The sequence below is a fragment of the Lagenorhynchus albirostris genome, chromosome 15 (genome assembly GCF_949774975.1).
Source record: "Lagenorhynchus albirostris chromosome 15, mLagAlb1.1, whole genome shotgun sequence".
Lineage (NCBI taxonomy): Eukaryota > Metazoa > Chordata > Mammalia > Artiodactyla > Delphinidae > Lagenorhynchus > Lagenorhynchus albirostris.
Window position 1 is genome coordinate 46,990,251 of NC_083109.1, and position 23,458 is coordinate 47,013,708.

Here is a 23,458-nt window from a genome sequence, read left to right on the forward strand (position 1 = left end):
TGACCTCACGCTCAAGTCCTAAAGGGACTATGTTAGATGTCACTGTAATCTGCTCCAAAGCTCATGGACTTAATGTGGTTGATCACACAAGGCCAGCGGAAGAGTGAGGGCCTGCATGTCCCAGGAAATCCTGCAGGAATGGGATGAGGTCATTATGAGCTGGGCTGCCCCTCTCCCTCCGGCAAGGTCAACACAAGGGCACTGGGAATAAATCCCTCTATTTTCTCCAAAGAAATCAAAGACTGGGATGAAATCCTGTGCCCCTGTTTTCAGAGATCAGTTTGTGTAAGAAACAGCTCCAGGATAACCGGGGAAGAGGGGAGTGGACTTTGGAACGCGGAGAGGAATTTAAGGGCATGATATGATTCTGAATCACAACTGTGGCTATTTGAGCTTGGAATTTCCCTCACTGGAGCATCAAAACCCAATAATCTTCCCTCCTGGCTGCAACGCCTTCCGTGTCCACCTGTAAATAAAACACACACACACACACACACACACACACCCTCCCACGCAGCTGGCCCCGCCCCGGCCAGCATGCATGGGGAGGATACCTGGGGGAGCATCCCCAAACCATCTCCTGGACCAGCAGCAATTATGAAACCAACTCCCGCTCACATAACTTGCACAAGATGTGGCTGGTCCTAACCACAACCAGCCTGGTGGAAGGACGATAAAGGAAACATTAAATGAAAACATGTCTGGGGATCTTAAAAGGGGTTCAGCTGCAGGGGTAGAGCGGGAAGGCACCAAAGCCACAGTAGCCGCTGCCAGTTTGCTGAGGCTCTTTCATTATTAGCTGGGGAACAGAGAGGCAGCTGCACTCAAGGGCATTTCAACAAGTGGAAAAGCATAATGACTTTGCAGAGAACTGCATACGTTAGGAAGCAAGGATCTTTGGAGACAGGCACATTTCTGCCCCAAGATCGGCCCCTCCCTTCACATCCGCGGTGCGCTGTGATGACCCGTGGAATTCCATCTCGGAAAATGAGAACGCAGCGCACACCCACCCCTCCTCTGGGGCCGTCACCTATGTTAGTCGTTTCTCCGTGGTTCGGTCCCTTTAAAGGTTCAGAGGTATCTTCCCTGCGATTCTTCTCACTTGGAATCCCATTGGGATGAAGGTCAACCTTCCAAAAGCCTCCTGAGATGACTGGTGAGCTTTCTATTGCGATTCTACTGACTCTGAGATTCACATTCTTGGGCTCAGCCCCTGAATGCAGCCCCAGCTCTAAGCCCTTTGAAGTTCATCATTTATCAGCGAAGTCCACGGATTGGAGTGAGTCCAGAAGGAAAGTAGGGTGCTGTCTTCAGAACAAGAAGCAGAACCACAACCACACTGTAACCTTGGGGAACAAATGATTAACTGTTTCAACCCAGAAGCACACAAAGAAAAAAGTACACTTCTTGAAACCAAGCCTAATGCCTGTAATTCTTTTTCTTCCAGACGCTTTCTCTGCAAGGAATCTGGCATGGCATAGCAGTGAAGGAAGAGCTTGGGGAGTGCCAAGCCGTTCACTCCTCATCCAGACCTAAGTCCTTTTGTTTTGTTCAGAAAGTTTCCTAGTACAAACCCTTTCTGATGATCCAGGACAGGGAGGGAATTTTGCCTGTAACAATGGAGCGGTCTGGATTCCGCACGCTTACTACGTTAATTAGCTGCCTGAAAACTGCACACGAACACTTCCACCTCAAGTGGTCCTCAAGGAAACACCCAGTTTGGATTCTGTGCGAGAGCGGCAGAGCCATCACATTTCTTCCGGAGGATGCAGGTTGCATCCCCGCTTCTTCAGAAGGCTGCTCCAGGATAGAGATGAGAGCAGGTGACAAAGACAGGCGGCCAGGGGCCACGGCAGGCCCTTCCCACAGAATGAAATCCAAGTGGACAGAACATCACACCTTGTTCTAATTCTTAAAAAAGCTCTTAAGGGCCCCAAAGAAGTTTGGGTTTCAGGTCTTTCCTGTCGTAGCAATAGTCCTTCCCAAAGCATAGCCTCTGACACCCCAACTCAACACAGACAGACATTTAATACAATTTATAAGGAGACATTCTTTCCACTTGTGGTTCCTACCCTTCCCCCCAAAGGGTTAGGTTACACTGGTAGTTTCATCCGAAAACCACCCCCAGGAACAGACTGGACCAAGAAACAGAAAAGGTACCGTAGTTGGAGAGGCTGTAAAATTCCTCCAGACTTATACAGTGGAAGCTTGCTTCTTGCTTGGTTTCCCTGAATGGCGGAGCGGAGTCTCGAAAAAGGAGCCTAGCACATCCAGTGGATCTTTCCAGATGCTAGCTGAAAGCTAGCAAAAAAAAAAAAAAAAAATAGAGAGAGAGAGAGAAAAAAGCCCTAATGGGACTAAAGGACACTGCAAGCACTTTGGAGCTGCCAAGCCTCTTCAATAACAGCACTGAAGGAATGTAAACGAAGCTGGTCGCTGCGGTCCGGCTAAAAGACAAAGGCAGGAAGTGAATATTCCTGACTCTCCCCCAACACCGGGCTCGGCCACTTTGGAGGGAGGCTTGCAGTGGCTTCCATGTGGCCCCAAGAGCGAGTGCTGAGGTGAAGTCTGTCCTGAGATTTCAGCCTCCAGGACTCACTGAGTCGTCCGGCTGGGCGCCAGGCTGCACGGACTGCCACTAAGCAGGATGGCTCCCGGCCGGCTTTCCAGCCCATTCCGCTGGGAGCGCTGGGGCACCGCCACCTGGCCCTGGGCTGTGGGCTGGCCGACGGGGCTGGAACACCCAGAGCCTGGTTTTCAGTTCACTGAGCCACGGAGCTAAGTCACTGGCAAAATTCCAGCTGTTGCTCGAAATTCCAGCTTGCCAAATCGGGGCAAGACAGGTTTACATCTGAGAGGGACCTCGTCCTCCCCCTGTCCACCCGGATTTATTTAGTCAGCCCATACCCTTCCCATTCCATCCGCCTCAGGTCACAAGTGCAAAGCCACAAAGCAGCAGCAGTAACACTGACACTGGCAACCACGACCCCCAAGTCTGATTTAAAAGAGACTCGTCTTGTCCAAGTCACGGGGGTTCTCATCACCTGCTGCTGTGAAAGTCGGCCACAGAAGCTTTCTAATCACTCCGTTCTCCCTTCTTCTTTCTAGCAGTTGAATAAAGCGAGGCAAAGCGGACTTCGCTTCTTGGTAAACAAGAGCTCATAATCATTTTACAGCCAAACTGACTGAAGTAAAAGAAAGTGACTCACCCCTGGGGACCTGTCAGGTCGAGGCCAGTCCTGAGACAGGCAGGTCACCTTTTTGCCTGGTTCCTTGAGTGGCTCCGAGGATGGCAGGTCCTCCCTCTTTTGAATGCTTTTCGTCTTTACTAAGAGGTAAAAGCCAGTGGGGCGGTTCTGTGTCTGGATCCAGGCAAGGTCTCTGAATATTTCCATAATTATCTTTGTATGATCACGGATTTTACAAGTGGAATAGAAAATCTCTATTCCAGCCTCTGCCTTGACAATTCAAGTTATGTAAATTTAAAATTTGTTCTTTGAGCATCTTGTATCACTGCCCAGCACCGATTATCTCTCAATCGTTAAACTTCTTTTTTTTTTTTTTTTTTTTTTTTTTGTGGTACGCGGGCCTCTCACTGTTGTGGCCTCTCCCATTGCGGAGCGCAGGCTCCGGACGTGTAGGCTCAGCGGCCATGGCTCACGGGCCCAGCCGCTCTGCGGCATGTGGGATCTTCCCGGACCGGGGCACGAACCCGTGTCCCCTGCATCGGCAGGCGGACTCTCAACCACTGCGCCACCAGGGAAGCCCTCGATAACTGCTTTTAAATAGAACTAGGAACAATGCTCTTTGTCTTGACTTTCACAAGAGTAACCAAGGATAATAAAATAATTTTTCTTCTTTTTTTAGGAAGGTGCTCACAGGTGAGACTGTGCATTTCTGCCACTCACAGGATTGGCCTGTAACAAATTCCAGGGGAGGTCCATCCCTTTCGTCCTTGGAAAACAGATGTCTCACAGAGACGCTGCAGAAGCTCTGCCACTGCCCAGGAAGCCCAGGTGTGGACATCTCCACCAAAGGCAATGAACGTGCCCTGGACACAGGTGGGCAGCTCTGCTGTCGGAAGTTCCCCCTTCCCTCGGATGGGAAACTGCCTCTCTTACCTCCCACCCGATGCCCTCATTTTACCCCTCCAGCCATCCAAGAGTTAGCCTCCCTCCTCCTTCTCCTTGCCCCTTGTCCCTGCAGGGCGACAGCTTCTCAGGCCTCAGGGCTGCTGCACCCTGCCCGCCTGGAACAGGGCTGAGAAGGGAGGGGGGTGACCCCCCCACAAGGTCGTTCTCAGAAGTCTGTGTCTTTTAACCTCCTCACTTGAAAAGCGCCCCGTAGTCAGCGGTCACACCCGGCACGCATGCGCAGAGACCACACGTACAATGAAGCCCCATAAGCCACATCGGCCCTGAACCTGAAGGACCCCACAGAGGGAAGCCACACCCTCCAGGGCTCCCCCAGGTTTACCGTCAACACGTGAGCACCTGAGTTTAGAGCTTTGCTTCCCAACGTTCTCTGGCCACGATGGTAAAAGGGTCTACACTGGTGGTTAATTTTAACTGGAGGTTTATAACCAGGCGGCTCTTGGATGGAGTCTACACTGCAGATACAATAGACGAAGTAACACACTTTTTAACAATTTGAATGAACAGTCTCCAGAGACCCCGAGTCAAAAATTCATGTCCCAGTCGTTTATGAGAGGTGACTTCAGGACACACTGGTCGGGCAGAGGGGATGTGACACAGGGGAGGAAGGGCAGCAGTACAAAGGGCATCACCAAGCAAGCAATCAGCGTGGGTGACTGGGTCGGGAACTCTGAGAGCCAGTGTAGACCATGGCTCAGGTGGTCCCAACTGAGGGGTATTTTTCTGACTCCCCCCAGGGGGTCTTGGGTCACCAGCACCTCCAAAATATGCCTGGTGCCGGCAAAGTGGGCTCTTGGGGCGAAGAGAGCCCTTGGGCAAAGCTGGCAGTTGGAAATCAGGGCACCATGCGTGGAAATGCCAAACACCCAAGGGATACGGGAAGGTCTTGACAGTGTCTGCTACACCTGGCGGCTCAAAAATATCAGGACATTTTGCCTAAAATGTGGGTGTCTAGCTTCTCTGTCACAGTGAGCTGTCATCCCAGAATGGCCATGGCTGGCTGGCTTGGAGAGTTCTCTCTGGCTAGGATGTGAGCTCCTCCAGTTCAACAGTGCCCACAGGTTTGCTCTCTGTACCCAGACACCCTGCCTGACCTACCACACCCCTCGTAAAGCACCTGCCACGCCCAGCTCCTGCCTGACGTGCAGAGGGCGGTGATTCTGCCCATTCGGTTCTCTCGGCTGACTGGATGACCTAGTGATGTCATATGACCCAGGCTAGTAATTCACTGGCTGTTCTCAGATGAGGGAGAACCTTCTGAGCTGAGAATCACAGGGTACGTGCTTACCCATGAAACCTGGATTGTGAGCCACATGCCAGCTTAATTAATGAGGAGCAGATACCCTGAGTGAGCAGATATGAGAAGCCTTTGGACCACGGGGGTGGGGGGGATGGGGGAGGGGAGAGTCTTGAATCTCAGCCTCAGGCTGATGGCTTTCTACTTCCCACCAGGCCTGGCAGTGCCAGGGTCCAGGGCATCTTGTATCCTGACAATAAGGGTCCCCTCTTCTTGAGCAGGTGGATAGATGTATATTCCCTTCCATCACATATGCTTTGACCAGAAGAGCTTCTTCAAGCTGTTTATCATCATCTTATCAAATGTTTAATTCAAAGGTCTTGGGGGAACCCTCCTACACTGTTGGTAGGAATGTAAATTGGTGTAGCCACTGTGGAGAACAGTATGGAAGCTCCTTAAAAAACTAAAAATACAGTTACCATATGATCCAGCAATCCCATGCCTGGGCACATATCCAGAAAAGATGAAAATTCCAATTCGAAAAGACACATGCAGCCCTATGCTCATAAGCACTATTTACAATAGCCAAGACATGGAAGCAACCTAAATTTCCATTGACAGATGAATGCATAAAGACACACACACACACACACACACACACACACACACACACAATGGAATACTACTCGGCCGTAAAAAAGAATGAAATGATGCCATTTGCAGCAACATGGATGGACCTAGAGATTATCATACTAAGTGAAGTAAGCCAGATAAAGACAAGATATCACATGATATAACTTATATGTGGAATCTAAAATATGATGCAATGAACTTATTTACAAAACAAATAGACTCACAGACATAGAAAACAAACTTATGGTTACCAAAGGAGGGGGGGAGGGATAAATTAATCCACAAATTATCTGTGGATTAACAGATATACATTACTATATATAAAAGATAACCAACAAGGACCGGCTGTACAGCACAGGGAACTATATTCAATATCTTGTAATAACCTAAAATGGAAAAGAATCTGAAGAAGAACATATACATGTATATGTATAACTGAATCACTTTGCTGTGCACCTAAAACTAACACAACATTGTAAATCAACTATGCTTCAATTAAAAAAGCAAAGATCTTGGAATAAAGCACACACTGATAAAGGAAAAGCTCCACTAAACCAGAACAGAACTTGCAGATGTCTCCACTGGTGGGGGTTTCCTAAGTGAGTATGAGAGAGGGAGGCCTTTGGACCATCCGAGGGAAGATGCTTCAGTTGTGGGGTGAGGAGGACGGGCAAAAGACACATTTCCCCATCTTCTATCACGATCCCAAAGGTGTGTGTGGGCTCTGCTGCCTGGGTGGACCTCTTCTCTTTGAAAAAAAATTAAGTTTCTGGGACTTCCCCGGCAGTTCAGTGGTTAGGACCCCGCGCTTCCACTGCAGGGGGCACGGGCTCCACCCCTGGTCAGGGAACTAAGATCCGGCAAGCTGCGCGGTGAGGTCAAAGAAAAAAAAAATTTAAGTTTCTGACTTAAAAGAAATGGAATTGAGTCGGCTTTTCTGATAAGAGTTGTGGACTGTTGTAAAGATGTTTTTACCTTATTTTAATCTGGTCTCTGTGTCTTCAAGGAAGTTTTAACTCAGTGGTTAATAAGCACAAATATTTTCATTGGAATTATACCAATATCGATCATTTTCATGGAGAAAATATTTTCTGGAGCAAACTCCATTAAGCCATCTTAATTCCTTAATCAGTTTCTTATACAGTGCAGACAACTGTTTAAAACTTTCTTCTGTCCTATTTTAATCTTGTACCTTCTTTTCTAACATAAGAAATTAAAGCTATTGAATATTCTGTGTTTTATTCTGAAAGCTTTATAATTTTAGCTTTTTTAAAAAAAATTATTTTATTTTAGGCTGTGTTGGGTCTTCGTTGCTGCACGTGGGCTTTCTCTAGTTGCAGTGAGCAGGGGCTACTCTTCGTTGTGGTGCTCTAGCTTCTCATCGCGGTGGCTTCTCTTGTTGGGAGCACAGGCCCTAGGTGCGTGGGCTTCAGTAGTTGTGGCGCATGGGCTTAGTTGCTCCGCGGCATGTGGGATCTTCCCGGACCAGGACTTGAACCCGTGTCCCCTGCATTGGCAGGCGGATTCTTAACCACTGTGCCACCAGGGAAGCCCCTATAGTTTTAGCTTTAATGCAGAGATCTATGATCCATCTCAAATTAATTTTTGTGTATGGTGTAAAGCAGGGGTTTTTTTTCTTTCTTTTTTTTTAAATCTGTGATTGCCTTTCTCTGCGGAAAGCAGGGGTTTAAAAGTCCTTATTTTTCCATATGGATACCCATTTAATTTTAAATTTATGGAAACTAGTTTTTAGGGAATTCTGTTCCTTGTAAACTTTATATCAGAGCTGTGATTGATCGAACAGAATTTTGTCTTCACGAAATGCTACTGATTAAAGTCCCTGCCCTGTAAGGTGGCTGTGGTTATTGTCATTATTTCTATGAAGTTGTCCCAATTTTCCTGTGTTAAATTTTGACTACATATCTTGCAAGATTATTTGATGCTTCCGTAAAATCTTAGTCAATAACAAACATGACTGTGCAGTTTTAGCTGTTGTCAGGTTTTCGTCTACCAGCATAAAATATTTCTCAGACCAAGTATTTTTCACTTTCAAAAACTACACACAAATGTAACGTCAGGTTTGGATCTATCACAAACTATGTCCAGTGCAGCTTTATCTATTTCATTATGAACTGGCTACATTACTGGATATTTTGTATTTCTTAGAAAATCAGTGAGAAAAGTGAAAGCGATTCTCCTCAGGGCCTCTGAGAGTACTCAAGCAACACCACAGCGAAGGCAAGTGGGTCATTTGCAGAGACGTGGATGGACCTAGAGAGTGTCATACAGAGGGAAGTAAGTCTGAAACAGAGAGCAAATATATAATAATACATATATGTGGAATCTAGAAAAATGGTATAGATGATCTTATTTGCAAAGCAGAAACAGAGACACAGACTTAGAGAACAAATGTATGGATACCAAGGGGGGAAGGGGTGGGAGGGAGGAATTGGGGGACTTGGATTGACACATATACATTATTGATACTATGTATAAAATAGACAACTGATGGGAACATACTGTATGGCACAGGGCACTCTACCTAATGCACTGGGGTAACCTAAACGGGAGGGAAGTCCAAAAGGGAGGGGATATCTGTATGTGCATGGCTGATTCATTTTGTTGTGCGGTGAAGGCTAACACAACATTGTAAAGCAACCATACTCCAATAAAAATTAATATAAAAAAGGAATACCCCAGCAATGGGTTATTATAATTCCAAACTCCATACCATTTATTCTTTTAATATTTTTTGGTTTGTTTACTAACAACCTATGTCATTAGCTGACAAAAGAGTAAAGAACGTACACCAGGTCCAAACGGCCACAGAAAAATGTCCTCTTTAACAGAGCATAACTCATGTTCAGCGTTCTTACTGAAACGAAATAAAATGAAATAAAACAGTCCCAGGTTAAAATGTCATGACAACCACCTCTATGAAGGGAAAAAAAACAACGACGTCATCACTATGTAATAAACTAGGGTGGAGAGTGCCTGGAATTTCATGGACTAATTTGCTTCTTTCTCCTTCATTTTGATCCTGCACATGTTGACATCTTTCCAAACTTTCCACTTCATCATTAGAATATTTATCTTCCCCTTTAATCAGTGATATGCTGGAAAATGTCCAACAACTGGCTTCCTGGGAAATAAAAGCTCCAAGGTTTATCATTTGCCTCCTTTGTCGGGTAAATACTCCCATCGGGGCCAATTTCAAGCTACCAACGTGACAGCAGCGGGCTTGTAGAATTCACGAAAATTTAACAATCAGCTCTAGTGAGCAGAGAGCACTGGCTTCAGCTCCCACTGCACCCACTTCACCCATTCTCCACCACAAGGTCTCTGAAGAGGTTGCTTTTATTTGATTCTTCATACACGGAAGTCATACAAGAGAGCAAAAGTAAGAAACGGGATCTCCAGACTGAAACCAGTGCTTTCTCCATGAAAACACATTATTTGTCCCTAGTAAGACATGAAATATTTCTGGCTATCACCTTCACCACGTTAAATGGTACCATCAGGAACACTGAAGGAAGCTATACGCTCAGTCTGTTCTTTTAGATTTAGAAGGTGCCGTGTTTTAAAGGTTGAAGAAGAGAAGAGCTTCGTTTAGCCCACAGACACCGGGGATTCACATGCCTTATTCGGAGTAGTCTCTCCCGTACCGTACACAGTGCCTGGCACGTATGTGCTCAATAAGTGTTGGAAAAGTAAGTGCATGAGATCTTACACACACGTCATTGAGGCTGAAAGGGAGGGTTTTAAAGGAATGGTTTCATCCAAGCAGAAGACGATAGGAAGAACACAGCTTCAGGAACGGCAAGGCAAGCTCAAATGCCAGGAACGTGCATTCCATGCTGTCGACCCACACAACATGCTGGAAGAAACGTTCTTTATACCACCCTGAAACACAAGAACATTGGCTTATGGAGCCCATGTGTTCTCCCTGCGACTGGATTTTTCCTGTGGAGTCTGTGATCTGGAAGCCTCTCCTCTCTCTATAACATACAGACCCACTGTTCTCTCCGCATCCTCGGCCACTCATGTTCCTCAGCTCTTTCATTTCTGCACCAACAGAATCCTCAAGAGGTCTCCAGGTGTGTGTCCAAGCTAGCACAGCTTCACTTGAGACCACAAAACAAAAGAAATCCACAGAAAAGATGCCAAACTCCCAATGAAACATAACTAACCAAGCAAGTGGGCTTCTCCGTGTGTTTGTGCACGCACTTGCATCATGTGTTACGGGGATTAGACCCTTAAAATTCCCATCCTTCCTCTTAAGAAGTGGGATGGAGAACAGCTGAGCCTCCTCTGGAGATACCCTCCTTCTAGGCCCGCAGATTCCACGTGGGGTGCTACGCAGAAGCGCACCGTCCAACACCAAAGTAACGAAATACCACGATACCTTCTGTACAGAGTAAATGCCCCATTAACATGTATTAATACTATCTCACAGCCAGAATCCGTGTTATCAAGGGAGGTGCATATAGGTATAAACAGTTGCTCTCCAAAATAATTTATTACTTTATGTGTCTGCAAAAGAGTCATGGAAACCCACAGAGGTCAGTAAGGTTCTCAGTGATGTCTGCTGCCATCACCAAAAAGGTGGTTTTTGTCTGAAATTGTGCCTCCGAAGTTCGGGCGTGTTTAAAAAGTCTGTCTCTCAGCTGGCCAAGGGCACTTGCAGCTTTTGCTGGGAGAGACAAGCACAGACGACTGGGGCATTTCACAAATCCAGTTTCATGTTACTCGGTTTGGCACAAGCTACAAGTACCAAACACTTTCTGCCGGCTCTGCAGGCTGTCTTTAAAGCTCAGGGCTTTCCTCTCAGTGGTCTACCCCTCCTATCCTCCTAGTCAGGTGTCTGACCCAGGCTTAGGGCACAGAGGCCAGACAGGCAGGCACAGTTAGCGTGGAGGCCAAGGGGGCAGGGGGGCAGCTGGGTCACCCCTTTCCATCGGGAGTCCTGGCGGGTGGGGACACACTCACATCTGAGGAGAGAGCTTTGGGTCATAATGACAGCGTTGGGGTCAGAGTCCTGGAAAAAGAAATCAAAGGCAATGGGGTCAAACGGACTCACGGACGGATGGTCTGAGTGGACAGGGCAGTCAATGTGCCATTGACCGTGTCCGGGCTCTCATGCCTTCAAGGGCACGCTGGGCAGACACCAGTATTTTCAGGGCAAGAGGACAAATGGAGACTCAGATACTTTATGTCTGAATTTTTTAAAGTTATACATCAAGACGACAAGACGTTGTTAACTAAAATGTGTTCTATTCTTCTACCACAACAAATTGAAATTAGAAGGACTTGGGAAGCCTGGTTGCAATTTAAAATGTTCAGACTCTTCAGTATTCTGTGTTGACTGTGGGGACACGGGCCATCCTGAACCTACTCCCTGGCTTGTCGCCCTTCTTTTCCCTGGAGCGGCTTGGTGGACACCCCAGGCTTCCCGTCCAAGCCCTGTCCATCTCGCATTCCCTCCCAAACCCGCAGCCTACGGAAGTGTAATAACTACGTCTCCAGAAGCAGAGCCAGCCCTCGGGTGGAGGGATGTGGGGGAAGTCCGCACAGGCAGGGCAAGCAGGTGTAGGGCGTGAGGACAGGGATTCCAAGGAACGTGTATCTGAAGCAAGAGGCATCGGGGGATGCGGGCTCTGGGTCAGCACAGCCTTTGACCCTGTAGACTTCTCCTTCCATGGGGAGGGATGAGGCTAGAGTGGGGCTAAGGACACTACCAGAGGGCAGACTGGGTCATTCCATGGGCCACGAAAGGATGCACACGGGTTCCACCACTGCTTCGGGGCTTCTCCCACCCTCACCTGACCTTCATTTGCAGGCGTGTAAGGCTCAGTCCCAAGTGACCTGAGTTACACCCTTGTGGCACTTGGAGAAAACAGACAAGCTTGGATTCAATAGCCCTAAGGCCTCCTAATCTCTCTCTAGCTTCTAATTCCAGTTTACAAGGTCATGTTCTCTCCTTCAAAGCAGCCCAGCCATCATGCTTCTCCTCTGCCTTCTCTCCTTCCCCAGCTATTCTGAAACACTGTAGCCCCTTCACAATGGGTCTACCACCCTGGGCTCCTCCCCCAATCCCGTCTTCATCCTAAACCAGCTGCCCTTCTCCTCCCAGCATCCTCACTGCCGAGGTCCAAACACTCCCGGTACGCACTGACAAATACCTCTGCCCTGTGTCTGAGATCAAGGCCCTATACGCACACTTGCTTAGGGTTTGGGGATATTCTATGACCCTCTGTAATCAGCTTCTACTGACCTCGAGTTACTGTAGATAACAGGACACTGGATAACATGCCTGAGAATCCACCCGAGCTGCTTATCTTGGTAAAACAAGGCCTCCCTCTCTTTGGGTGGCTGTAACAGGTCCCCAACAAAGGGGAAGATTAGAGGTGAATGCTTTCATCTTCCCGAAGGCCTTATCCTTTTGCTTTTCTCCACGAGGCCGAAAGTGTTTTCGTCAAAGCCGGGAAGAGAGTCTATGTCTGCTTCAGTGCAGGGCCAGACCGTGCTACTCACAGTCCCCTTTGGCCTAACCCAGATCGTAGGGGGAGGAGTCTGGCTATACCAGAGCTATCGTCCCAGCGCTGTCAGGACAGCGACCCAATTGGTGTGTGGCATTTTGCTCTACAGAGGGATTTTACCCATACAGCCTCATCTCACCTGCCTGCCATGGCATCACAGGCTCCTCCATCTACAAACACGAGGCTCCCCTACAGCCGTAAGCTTCTATTTTAACCGCGTCTTCTCCAGGGACCCTGTTCTCAGTGCTCGAGTGCTTCCTTTTCCTTCCTGCTCCCTACTTTTTTTTTTAATTTTTATTTATTTAGTTTATGGCTGTGTTGGGTCTTCGTTTCTGTGCGAGGGCTTTTCTCTAGTTGCGGCAAGCGGGGGCCGCTCTTCATCGTGGTGCGCGGGCCTCTCACTATCGTGGCCTCTCTTTGCGGAGCACAGGCTCCGGACGCGCAGGCTCAGTGGCCATGGCTCACGGGCCCAGCCGCTCCGCGGCGTGTGGGATCTTCCCGGACCTGGGCACAAACCCATGTCCCCTGCATCGGCAGGCGGACTCTCAACCACTGCGCCACCAGGGAAGCCCTCGCGGTCTCTCTTGTTGCGGAGCACAGGCTCCAGACGCGCAGGCTCAGTAGTTGCGGCTCATGGGCCTAGTTGCTCCACGGCATGTGGGATCTTCCGGGACCGGGACTCGAACCCGTGTCCCCTGCATTGGCAGGCAGACTCTCAACCACTGCGCCACCAGGGAAGCCCCCTGCTCCCTATTTTTGATTACTTTCTATCCCTCTATGATTTCACTGAGGTGTACAAAGAGAGTGGGCAGAAGTCAATCACTCAGCTGGCAGGCTCACGTGTGATCTCTGGATCACAGCTCTTTGTTTTGTCCGCTTCCAATTTAGGAATAAAAAAAAGCAAAACCAAACCAAAAAGTGTTTGTCGGGTCCTCTTACTCCTCCCCCACCTCCTTTTCTGAACTCAGAAAGATCTGCCTACAAAAAATTACAAAAAGAAGCACTCCTTTTTGGTTTCTGTCTCTGAAACGCTGACTTTCCACTCAGCATTCCTTTCCCCTGAAGTCCGCGCTCCCGTCTCTTAACGACAACACCAGGCTTGAATTCCCACTTCACTGTTCCCATCAATCACCCCCAGTCCTGCGGGGTCTCTTGTCCAAACCTCAGTCATCTTCCTCCCCATTCCCCACGTCCACTCAGGCCCTGGACCAAGGCATCCTCAATGTTTTGGGCATCTTGTTGCTATCTGTGGTCCCCACTGTGTGTCTGCTACCCTTCATCCCGCGGGTCCACCTCAAGGGAATGGCCCTTTCCAGCATCCCGCTTCCTGTTGCTGCACTGAAGCCCGTTTTTAGGAACCTAATGTCCATGCTCCCTGGGTGAGTATTCATGGCCCCTTTTCAATCTGTTTCCAGCCTGATGTTCCAACCTCAGCAGTGATGTGTGTGCAGACCGGCCCCGTCCCCTCCAGAATGGAGCTCCCACAAGAGTAGAGAAGGAGAACATTCCTCACTGACACCCCCATCCTCGTGGTGTTTCACACCTGACATTTGCACACTGTCACTTCCGGCCACACCGCAAACCTGGACCAGCAAGGTGACGCGGCCTAAGTGGGCAGCCGCTGGCAGGTGAGATTCTGAAGGCATGTGATGCCTGGCGCAACAGCGATGCCTCCCCGGACCCGGCTCCCGGACCGCCCAGATCGGGCAGCTCCCAGGCGCCATCCTGCGCTGTCTCCCAGGGTCCCCGTGAGATCAGGCTCTAGTCGCCCAAGGGTGGGAGCTGGCTTGGCGACACACCCCTTCACCTTTCCTTTCTCACTTCACATCCTCTGACCAGAGGACGGGCTCAGAGCTCACGCAGAGATGTTGGCCGGGGTGAGCATCGCTGCCTAAACCTCACCCCTCTCTCCTTGCTTGGCCTCCTTGTGACAAGTAACCAAAGGTTCTCTTTGCTGTGAGATCCAGCTGCAGCCACAGGAGATCTAAACCTCGGTTTCCGCTGACTAGCTGTGATGAGAATTAGCCCAAAGCCATGCCTGCACTTCTTTTTGACTGTTTCTGGGCCTGTGAGCTCCAGGACCTCCCCTGCCCTCTTGTTAGGACAATTAGCCCGCTGCTTGTTTCTGCTCTGCTGAATGCCTCCTTATTTGTACTCTGTGACCCACTTTAATATGCTGCTTTTATGTATCCAAAGAGGTAACTGCTCTAACTTTCAGAGTTCTTGATTCTCGCCATGCTGGTGTGAATGCAAGCTTCTGTGACGCCCACCAGTAATGCATTTGGGATGTCCTTGAAATATTAAAGTTTGGTCCTTAAAAAAAACCGTCCCCCCAAACTATCTGCACTTGAATCCTTATCTTAGAGTCTGCTTCTGGGGGCACCCAAACCAAGACAATCACAATCACAGACTCACACACACACACGTGCACAACACACTTTTAACGGCTGCTCGCCCTGCCCTGTGTCCTGTCCCCACTTTCCTGAGATCACCTCCCAGGAAGGTGACTTCTACACAAATCCTTGTCTCAGAGACTGGTTCACTAGTTCTCTTAGGAATCCTGCTCATCTGGTACGGAATTCACAATTAAAGGAAACATATTTGCCAATATAAAATCCAGAAAAAATACACAAACATATTTTGAATAAAATTTCTATGTCCCTGTAAATAACCAATATTCTTTGTGAGCATAACTTACAATTTCCAGGCAAAAATGGAAACAAAAGACTTACTTTGCAAACTGTTGCAAATTCGCAAAAAATTTGAAAGGCTTATTTGCAAATAAGTTAAAATGTTATATTACTCAGTGCAACTAATGATAAATCTATTTTAAACGAGGATGTAATTTGTATTACTAGAGAATCTTTTCTTTGTCTAGCCCTTGCAAAATAAATTCAAAGACTAAGAAGTGTCACCGGAGGACAAGTCCTCTCAGGATACCCATGCACTTTGGTCCAGTTCTGCTCCCATCTGACCACAATTAGAGCTTTTAAGAAACTCCTCTGATTTTTCTCATCATAATCCCTTGCTTGTTTCCCCATGGTAATGAGCAATTAATCCCACAATATAAATAGGCCCTTGAATCAGTGAGGAGCTTTTATGTCGTAAGCAACAGAAAACCCAATTCAAATTGGCAAGAATAAACAGTCACGTCTCCTTATAGATGGTACATTAATTGCAAGAGGAATGATAGTAATCAAACAGTGGAGAAACTAGACCACACCAGGACCAGGTGAGCAAGATGAATACCCCACTGAGGGCAGAGAGATGCTGTGTTCCTCCACACTCGAGATGAATACAACATCAATTACAGGGTATCCCAACAGGAGGCAGGGAACCTGAAACCAGTCATAAGGAAACATCACATGAACTCGATAAAGGACTGGCCTGGAGTTTGCAAAAATATCAATGTCATGAAGGACAAGGAAAGGCTGGGGAATCATTCCCAGATTAAAAGAGATTAAAGAGACCTGAACCTCCAAAAACACATGATGCTGGACTTAGAGAAAGAAACATGCTATAGAGCAGCGGTCCCAAACCTTTTTGGCACCAGGGACTGGTTTCGTGGACAACAATTTTTCCACGGACTGGGGGGCTGGGGGATGGTTTTGGGATGATTCAAGCACATTACATTTATTGTGCACTTTACTTCTATTATTATTACATTATAATATATAATGAAATAATTATACACCTCACCATAATGCTGACAAGAGGCGGAGCTCAGGCGGTAATGCGAGCGATGGCGAGCGGCTGTAAATACAGATGAAGCTTCACTTGCTCGCCCTCCCACCATTCACCTCCTGCTGTGTGGCTCCATTCCTAACAGGCTGTGGAACGCTACTGGTCCATGGCCCGGGGGTTGGGGACCCGTGCTATAGAGGACGCAGTTGGGAAAATTGATTAAAATTGGTATCTGTGGTTTAGAGTAAACTATCGTATCAATGATTAAGCTCCAGTCCTGGATGATAGGACTGCAGGGATGTGAGAGAAGGTCCCTGTTCTGATGAACAACATACGGAAGTAGCACGTGCTCAAGGGGCGTGATGTCCGCTATCTGCTCTCAGTGGGTTCAGAGAGGATTCAGCCTGGGGATAAAATGGTACAAATTGGTGAATCTGCATAAGTGGTAAATGGGGGTTCTCTGAACCATTCTTGCAAATTTCTTGAAGTTTGAAAGTATTTCGAAATCAAAACTTAACAATCACTGAGCAGTGAAAGCCATTAGGGGACCCAGGGGGCCAAGCCAGTGGCTCCGTGACTTCAGCGAGGCCCTACTTTCCCTGGCTTTCTTCTGTCTCCCGGTTCTGCCCTCCTGGGGTCAGCGCTGCCCGTCCTGAGAGTGGCCGGGGTGAACGGGCTGGTGGGGGGCCCAGGCTTCCCACCCCCTCAGAAGGGCAAGTGAGGGCCTGTTCTTCCCTCACGTCTGAGAAACCCTGCTCCAACACACAGAATCTAATCAGGATGTCCCTGGTACTTCGGGCATAAATTCCCTAAACGCTTTGATGCAGCAGATACCCCAGGTCTTCTCCAATTTCACTCGAACCTTCATTCCCATTTCCGACACCCCCATGAGCCAACCCTCACCTGCCACCCCCCGACTCTCTGCAACAGTCCCTCTGTTTCAAATGTCCCCACCCCCCACCACTTGGTAAACACTTTCTGTCCCTCAAGACTCGGCTCAGGGAGCACCTCCTCTACATGACCTTTCCCCGCCCCCCCAACAAGGCCTTCCCTTTCCTGGTGTCCTCGGCCCCTCCGACAGCCTCCCATGATGTATGAGTCCATGTTTCTATTTGCTACCCACAGGCCTTATGCTTCTGGAGGGCAAAGCCCGGCTATGGTCTAACGTTCAGAAAGTGCTCACATACCCACAAACCATGGACCCGAGCATCACGTCTGCCCTGCCGACACCACGCGCTCCCTGCCCAGTAAAACTCTGCGGAATGATTTGCATGAGTGAATCTGTGAACGTGCTTACAATAGTGCTAGACACTAAATAACTCACTAAAATAAACCATTACCCAATAAAATACATCTTAATTAGGTTGGGTATTTTACTCTGGGAAGGAAAATTACCGTTATTCAAGCCACATGGAACCACTGAGAAACGCAAGATTTAGCCGAGACGTGGCCACTGCATATGTTCTAATTTCCTGTTTTTCTCCGAGAGGCCACTGTCCCAGTCTGGGTTGGGCAATGCATGATGGGCAGCCCGGCCCTGGCTTAGGAGAAAGACTGTCTTCATTTCACACGGGAAAAAGGGAAACCTCAGAAAAGCCACAAATCACAAATATCACATCATCAAACGAGAACCGGGGGCAAACAGCCACACTCCGCAATCATCCCGGTGGCCTGGTGGGTGTTAGCTCTTCATGCCCCAGGGGGCCCCACGCCAGACACACGGACATGATGGCTTTTGCAGTTCCTGCCACCGAGCAGAGTCCCTTTCTGGGGCACCAAAGTGCCTCACAGCTGAAAGAGCAGGCCCGCTCACCCAGCAAGGTGACTTTTTCAGAGCAACTTGGGACGCATCACCCTGAAAGATCTAAATAATCTCCGTTTGATTCATCCCTCATTTTTAGTCAGATCATGGCTCTCAAAAACCTCCCACTGGAGGACACAGCTGCAGCCCCCCATGCCTCCCGAAACTGGACACGGAGGAGGATACAGCATGTCTTCTGGGCCCAAGAGCATGTGACCTGAATCCACTTGTCAGAAGCAATGGACAAACCAAACTGAGGGTCACTCTGCAAAAACAACTGGCCTGAGGTCTTCAGAAATGTCGGGGTCTTGGAAGAGAAAGGCTGAAGACCCATTTCAGATTGAGGGAGAAAGGACAGATCTAAAAGGAAATGACAAATAAATGCAACACATGATCCTGGACTGGATCTAAATCTAAAGAAAATTGCTCTAAGTGGCATTACTGGGATAACTGCTGAAACTGGAAATGGACTGTATTGCATCAATGTTAAATTTCCTGAATTTGGTAACTGTATTCTGGTGACATAAGAATGTCCTTGTTCTCAAGAAATAAACACTGAAGTGTTAAGTAGTACAGAGATGTGACGCATGCAATTGCCTCTCAAAACCTCTAGGAAAAGGGCTGTGTGTGTGTGTGTGTGTATGTGTTTGTAGGAGAGAGAATGATAAAACAGATGTGGGAATATGTTAAAAATTTATTAATCCAGGGCTTCCCTGGTGGTGCAGTGGCTGGGAATCCACCTGCCAGTGCAGGGGACACGGGTTCGAGCCCTGGTCCGGGAAGATCCCACATGCCACGGAGCAACTAAGCCCATGCACCACAGCTACTGAGCCTGTGCTCTAGAGCCTGTGAGCCACAACTACTGAGCCCGCATGCCACAGCAACTGAAGCCCGCGTGCCTAGAGCCCGAGCTCTGCAACGAGAGGCCACCGCAATGAGACGTCCGCGCACTGCAATGAAAAGTAGCCCCCACTCGCAGCAACTAGAGAAAGCCTGTGTGCAGCAACAAAGACCCAACGCAGCCAAAATAAATAAACTAAATTTAAAAAAATTTATTAATCTGGGTAAATAAATGGCATACTAGTATTCTTTGTACTACACTTGCAACATGTATTAAGTTTGAAATTGCTTTAAAATCTGAAAGTACATTCCACTGCCTCGTTTTATAAAATAATATAAAACAAGATTTTTAGTGACAGTTTAATATTTTTGAACAGCTCACCATACAACACTGGAAAACATTCGATTAAACAGAGAGGGCGGGGGAAAGCTTTATGCCATCGCTTATAGAAAATAAGTTAGTCTGGCAGCACAATTTGATGGGTGAGTGGTTTTTAAAGGTTTGAAATTTGATATAAAATGCATTTGTGGGTGTGTGTTTTATTATTTCTTATGCAGTATTTCAGAGATGCAAAAAAGCTTTAAGATAGTATCACACACCTCACCACCCCTGAGCACTCCCTTCATTATATCCTCTTCTCCCTTTCAGAAGTTACCAGAATTCTACTGTGGCTGTACCAATTTGCATTCCCACCAACAGTGTACAAGGATGGAGGTTTCTCAAAAAGTTAAAAATAGAACTACCATATGACCCAGCAATTCCACTCCTGGATGTACATACAACCCCTCCCCCACTAATTCAAAAAGATACATGCGCCCCAATGTTCATAGTGCATTAGTTACAATTGCCAAGATATGGAAGTAACCTGAGTGTCCAACAACAGACGAATGGATAAAGAAGATGTGATACACACACACACACACACACACACACACACACACACACACACACAATGGAATCCTACTCAGCCATTAAAAAAAAAAAAGAAAAGAATGAGGGACTTCTCTGGTGGTGCAGTGGTTAAGAATCTGCCTGCCAATGCAGGGGACATGGGTTCGAGCCCTAGTCCGGGAAGATCCCACATGCCGCGGAGCAACTAAGCCTGTGCACCACAACTACTGAGCCTGCTTTTTACAGCCTGCGAGCCACAATTACTGAAGCCCGTGTGCCACAACTACTGAAGCCCGCATGCCATAACTACTGAGCCTGTGCTCCACAACAAAAGAAGCCACCCCAATGAGAAGCCTGTGCACCACAAAGAAGAACAGCCCACACTCTCCGCAAATAGAGAAAGCCCGCGTGTAGCAACGGAGACACAACACAGCCAAAAATAAGTAAATAAATGTAATTTAATTTAAAAAGAAACAAAATATATCTTAACCTGGGTGATGATAAAATGGGTATATACATATGTAAATGGTATTTACATCTCTGAGGTGCACTTTAAGTTATGTATGTTGCACCTCAATTAAAAAAAAAAGAGGGGGGAGACCTTCTAGATGGCGAGGGAGTAGGACATGGAGATTACCTTCCTCCAGACAAATACATCAAAAATACATCTACATGTGGAACAACTCCTACAGAACACCTACTGAACGCTGGCAGAAGACCTCAAACTTCCCAAAAGGCAAGAGATTCACCACATACCTGATTAGGGCAAAAGAAAAAAGGGACAAAAGTATAGGGATGGGAACTGCACCTCTGGGAGGGAGTTGTGAAGTTTCCACACACTAGGAAGCCCCTTTATTGGCAGAGACATGGGGTGGCGAGGGGGAAGCTTCGGAGCCGCGGAGGAGAGCACAGCAACAGAGGTGTGGAGGGCAAAGAGGAGAGATTCCCGCACAGAGGATTGGCGCGGACCAGCACGCACCAGCCTGAGAGGCTTGTCTGCTCACCCGCTGGGGAGGGCAGGGCTGGGAGCTGAAGCTCGGGCTTCGGAGGTGAGAGCCCAGGGAGAGGACTGGAGTGGGCGGCATGAACACAGCCTGAAGGGGGATAGTGCGCCAGAGCTAACCAGGAGGGAGTCCGGGAAAAAGTCTGGAACTGCCTAAGAGACCATTGTTTAGGGGTGCGCGAGGAGAGGGGATTCAGAGCACCGCCTAAATGAGCTCCATAGACGGGCGTGAGCCGCAGCTATCAGCGCAGACACCAGAGACAGGCATGAAACGCTAAGGCTGCTGCTGCCGCCACCAAGAAGCCTGTGTGCGAGCACAGGTCACTATCCACCCCTCCCCTCCCGGGAGGCTGTGCAGCCCGCCACTGCCAGGGTCCCATGATCCAGGGACAACTTCCCCAGGAGAACACACGCGCAGCTCAGGCTGTTGCAATGTCACACGGGCCTCTGCCGCCACAGGCTCACCCCGCATTCCAGTTATAACTACCGTACCCCTCCCTTGGCCCAGCCTGAATGAGCAAGAGCCCCCTAATCAGCTGCTGCTTTAACCCCGTCCTTTCTGGGTGGGAACAGAAGCCTGAGGGCAACCTACATGCAGAGGTGGCACCAAACCCAAAGCTGAACCCCGGGAGCTGTGCGAAAAAAGAAGAGAAAGGGAAATCTCTCCATGAAGCCTCAGGAGCAGCGGATCAAATCCCCACAGTCAACTTGATGTACCTGCATCTGTGAAATACCTGAAGAGACAGTGAATCAACTCAAAATCGAGGCAGTGGACTTTGGGAGCAACTGTAGACTGGAGGTTTGCTGTCTGCAACTGACTTGTTTCTCAATTTTATGTTTATCTTAGTATAGTTTTTAACGCTTGTTATCATTGGTGGATTTGTTTATTGGTTTGGTTGCTCTCTTCTTTTATTACTTTTTTATTTTAATAATTTTTAAATTTTAATTATTTTATCTTTTCTTTCTTTTTTTTTCCCTTTTCTTCTGAGCCATGTGGCTGACAGGGTCTTGGTGCTCCAGCCTGGTGTCAGGCCTGAGCCTCTGAGGTGGGAGAGTCAAGTTCAGGACATTGGACCACCAGAGACTTCCTGGCTCCACGTAATATAAATTGGCGAGAGTTTTCTCAAAGACCTCCGTCTCAATGCTAAGACCCAGCTCCACCCAACGGCCAGCAAGCTTCAGTGCTGGAAGCCCCATGCCAAACAACTAGCAAAACAGGAACACAACCCCACTCATTAGCAGAGAGGCTGCCTAAAATCATAATAAGTTCACAGACACCCAAAACACACCACTGGATGCGGCCCTGCCCACCAAAAAGAAAAGATCCAGCCTCATCCACCAGAACACAGGCACCAGTCCCCTCCACCAGGAAGCCTACACAACCCACTGAACCAACTTCCCCCACTGGGGGCAGACACCAAAAACAATGGGAACTACGAACCTGCAGCCTGAGAAAAGGAGACCCCAAACACAGTAAGTTAAGCAAAATGAGAAGACAGAGAAATATTCAGCAGATGAAGGAGCAAGGTAAAAACACAGCAGACCAAACAAATGAAGAGGAAATAGGCAGTCTACCTGAAAAAGAATTCAGAGTAATGATAGTAAAGATGATCCAAAATCTTGGAAATAGAATGGAGGAAATACAAGAAACGTTGAACAAGGACCTAGAAGAACAAAAGAGCAAACAAACAATGATGAACAACACAACAAATGAAATTAAAAATTCTCTAGAAGGAATCAATAGCAGAATAACTGAGGCAGAAGAACGGATAAGTGACCTGGAAGATAAAACAGTGGAAAAAACTAGCACAGAGCAGAATAAAGAAAAAAGAATGAAAAGAATTGAGGACAGTGTCAGAGACCTCTGGGACAATATTAAATGCACCAACATTTGAATTATAGGGGTCCCAGAAGAAGAAGAGAAAAAGAAAGGGACTGAGAAAATATTTGAAGAGATTATAGTTGAAAACTTCCCTAACATGGGAAAGGAAATAGTCAATTAAGTCCAGGAAGTGCAGAGAATCCCATACAGGATAAATCCGAGGAGAAACATGCCAAGACATATTAATCAAACTATCAAAGAAAAGATATACAAAAACTATACAAAGAAAAGATATCAAAAGCAGCAAGGGAAAAGCAACAAATAACATACAAGGGAATCCCCATAATGTTAACAGCTGATTTTTCAGCAGAAACTCTGCAAGCCAGAAGCAAGTGTCAGGACATATTTAAAGTGATGAAAGGGAAAAACCTACAAACAAGATTACTCTATCCAGCAAGGATCTCATTCAGATTCGACAGAGAAATTAAAACCTTTACAGACAAGCAAAAGTTAAGAGAATTCAGCACCACCAAACCAGCTTTACAACAAATGCTAAAGGAACTTCTCTAGGCAAGAAACACAAGAGAAGGAAAACAAAAGAGACCTACAAAAACAAACCCAAAACAATTAATAAAATGGTAACAGGAACATACACATCGATAATTACCTTAAATGTAAATGGATTAAATGCTCCAACCAAAAGACATAGACTGGCTGAATGGATACAAAAAGAAGACCCATATATATGCTGTCTAAAAGAGACCCACTTCAGACCTAGGGACACATACAGACTGAAAGTGAGGGGATGGAAAAAGATATTCCATACAAATGGAAATCAAAAGAAAGCTGGGAT

General features: G+C 47.5%; 1 protein-coding gene across 3 annotated transcripts in view; it reads right to left on the minus strand.

Annotated features, from left to right (window-relative positions):
- Positions 1–23,458, minus strand: part of RIN2 (Ras and Rab interactor 2) — a 218,883-nt gene that overhangs the window by 98,535 nt on the left and 96,890 nt on the right. Inside the window, exon 1 of one of the 3 annotated variants that reach the window (XM_060125201.1) lies at positions 2,161–2,397. The exons of 1 other annotated variant lie outside the window; for it this stretch is intronic. The gene's annotated coding sequence lies outside the window, so the exon portion shown is untranslated. Of the gene's footprint in view, positions 1–1,030; positions 1,271–2,160; positions 2,398–23,458 lie in introns of those variants that run through there. One more of the 3 variants, XM_060125203.1, reaches the window with a different exon arrangement.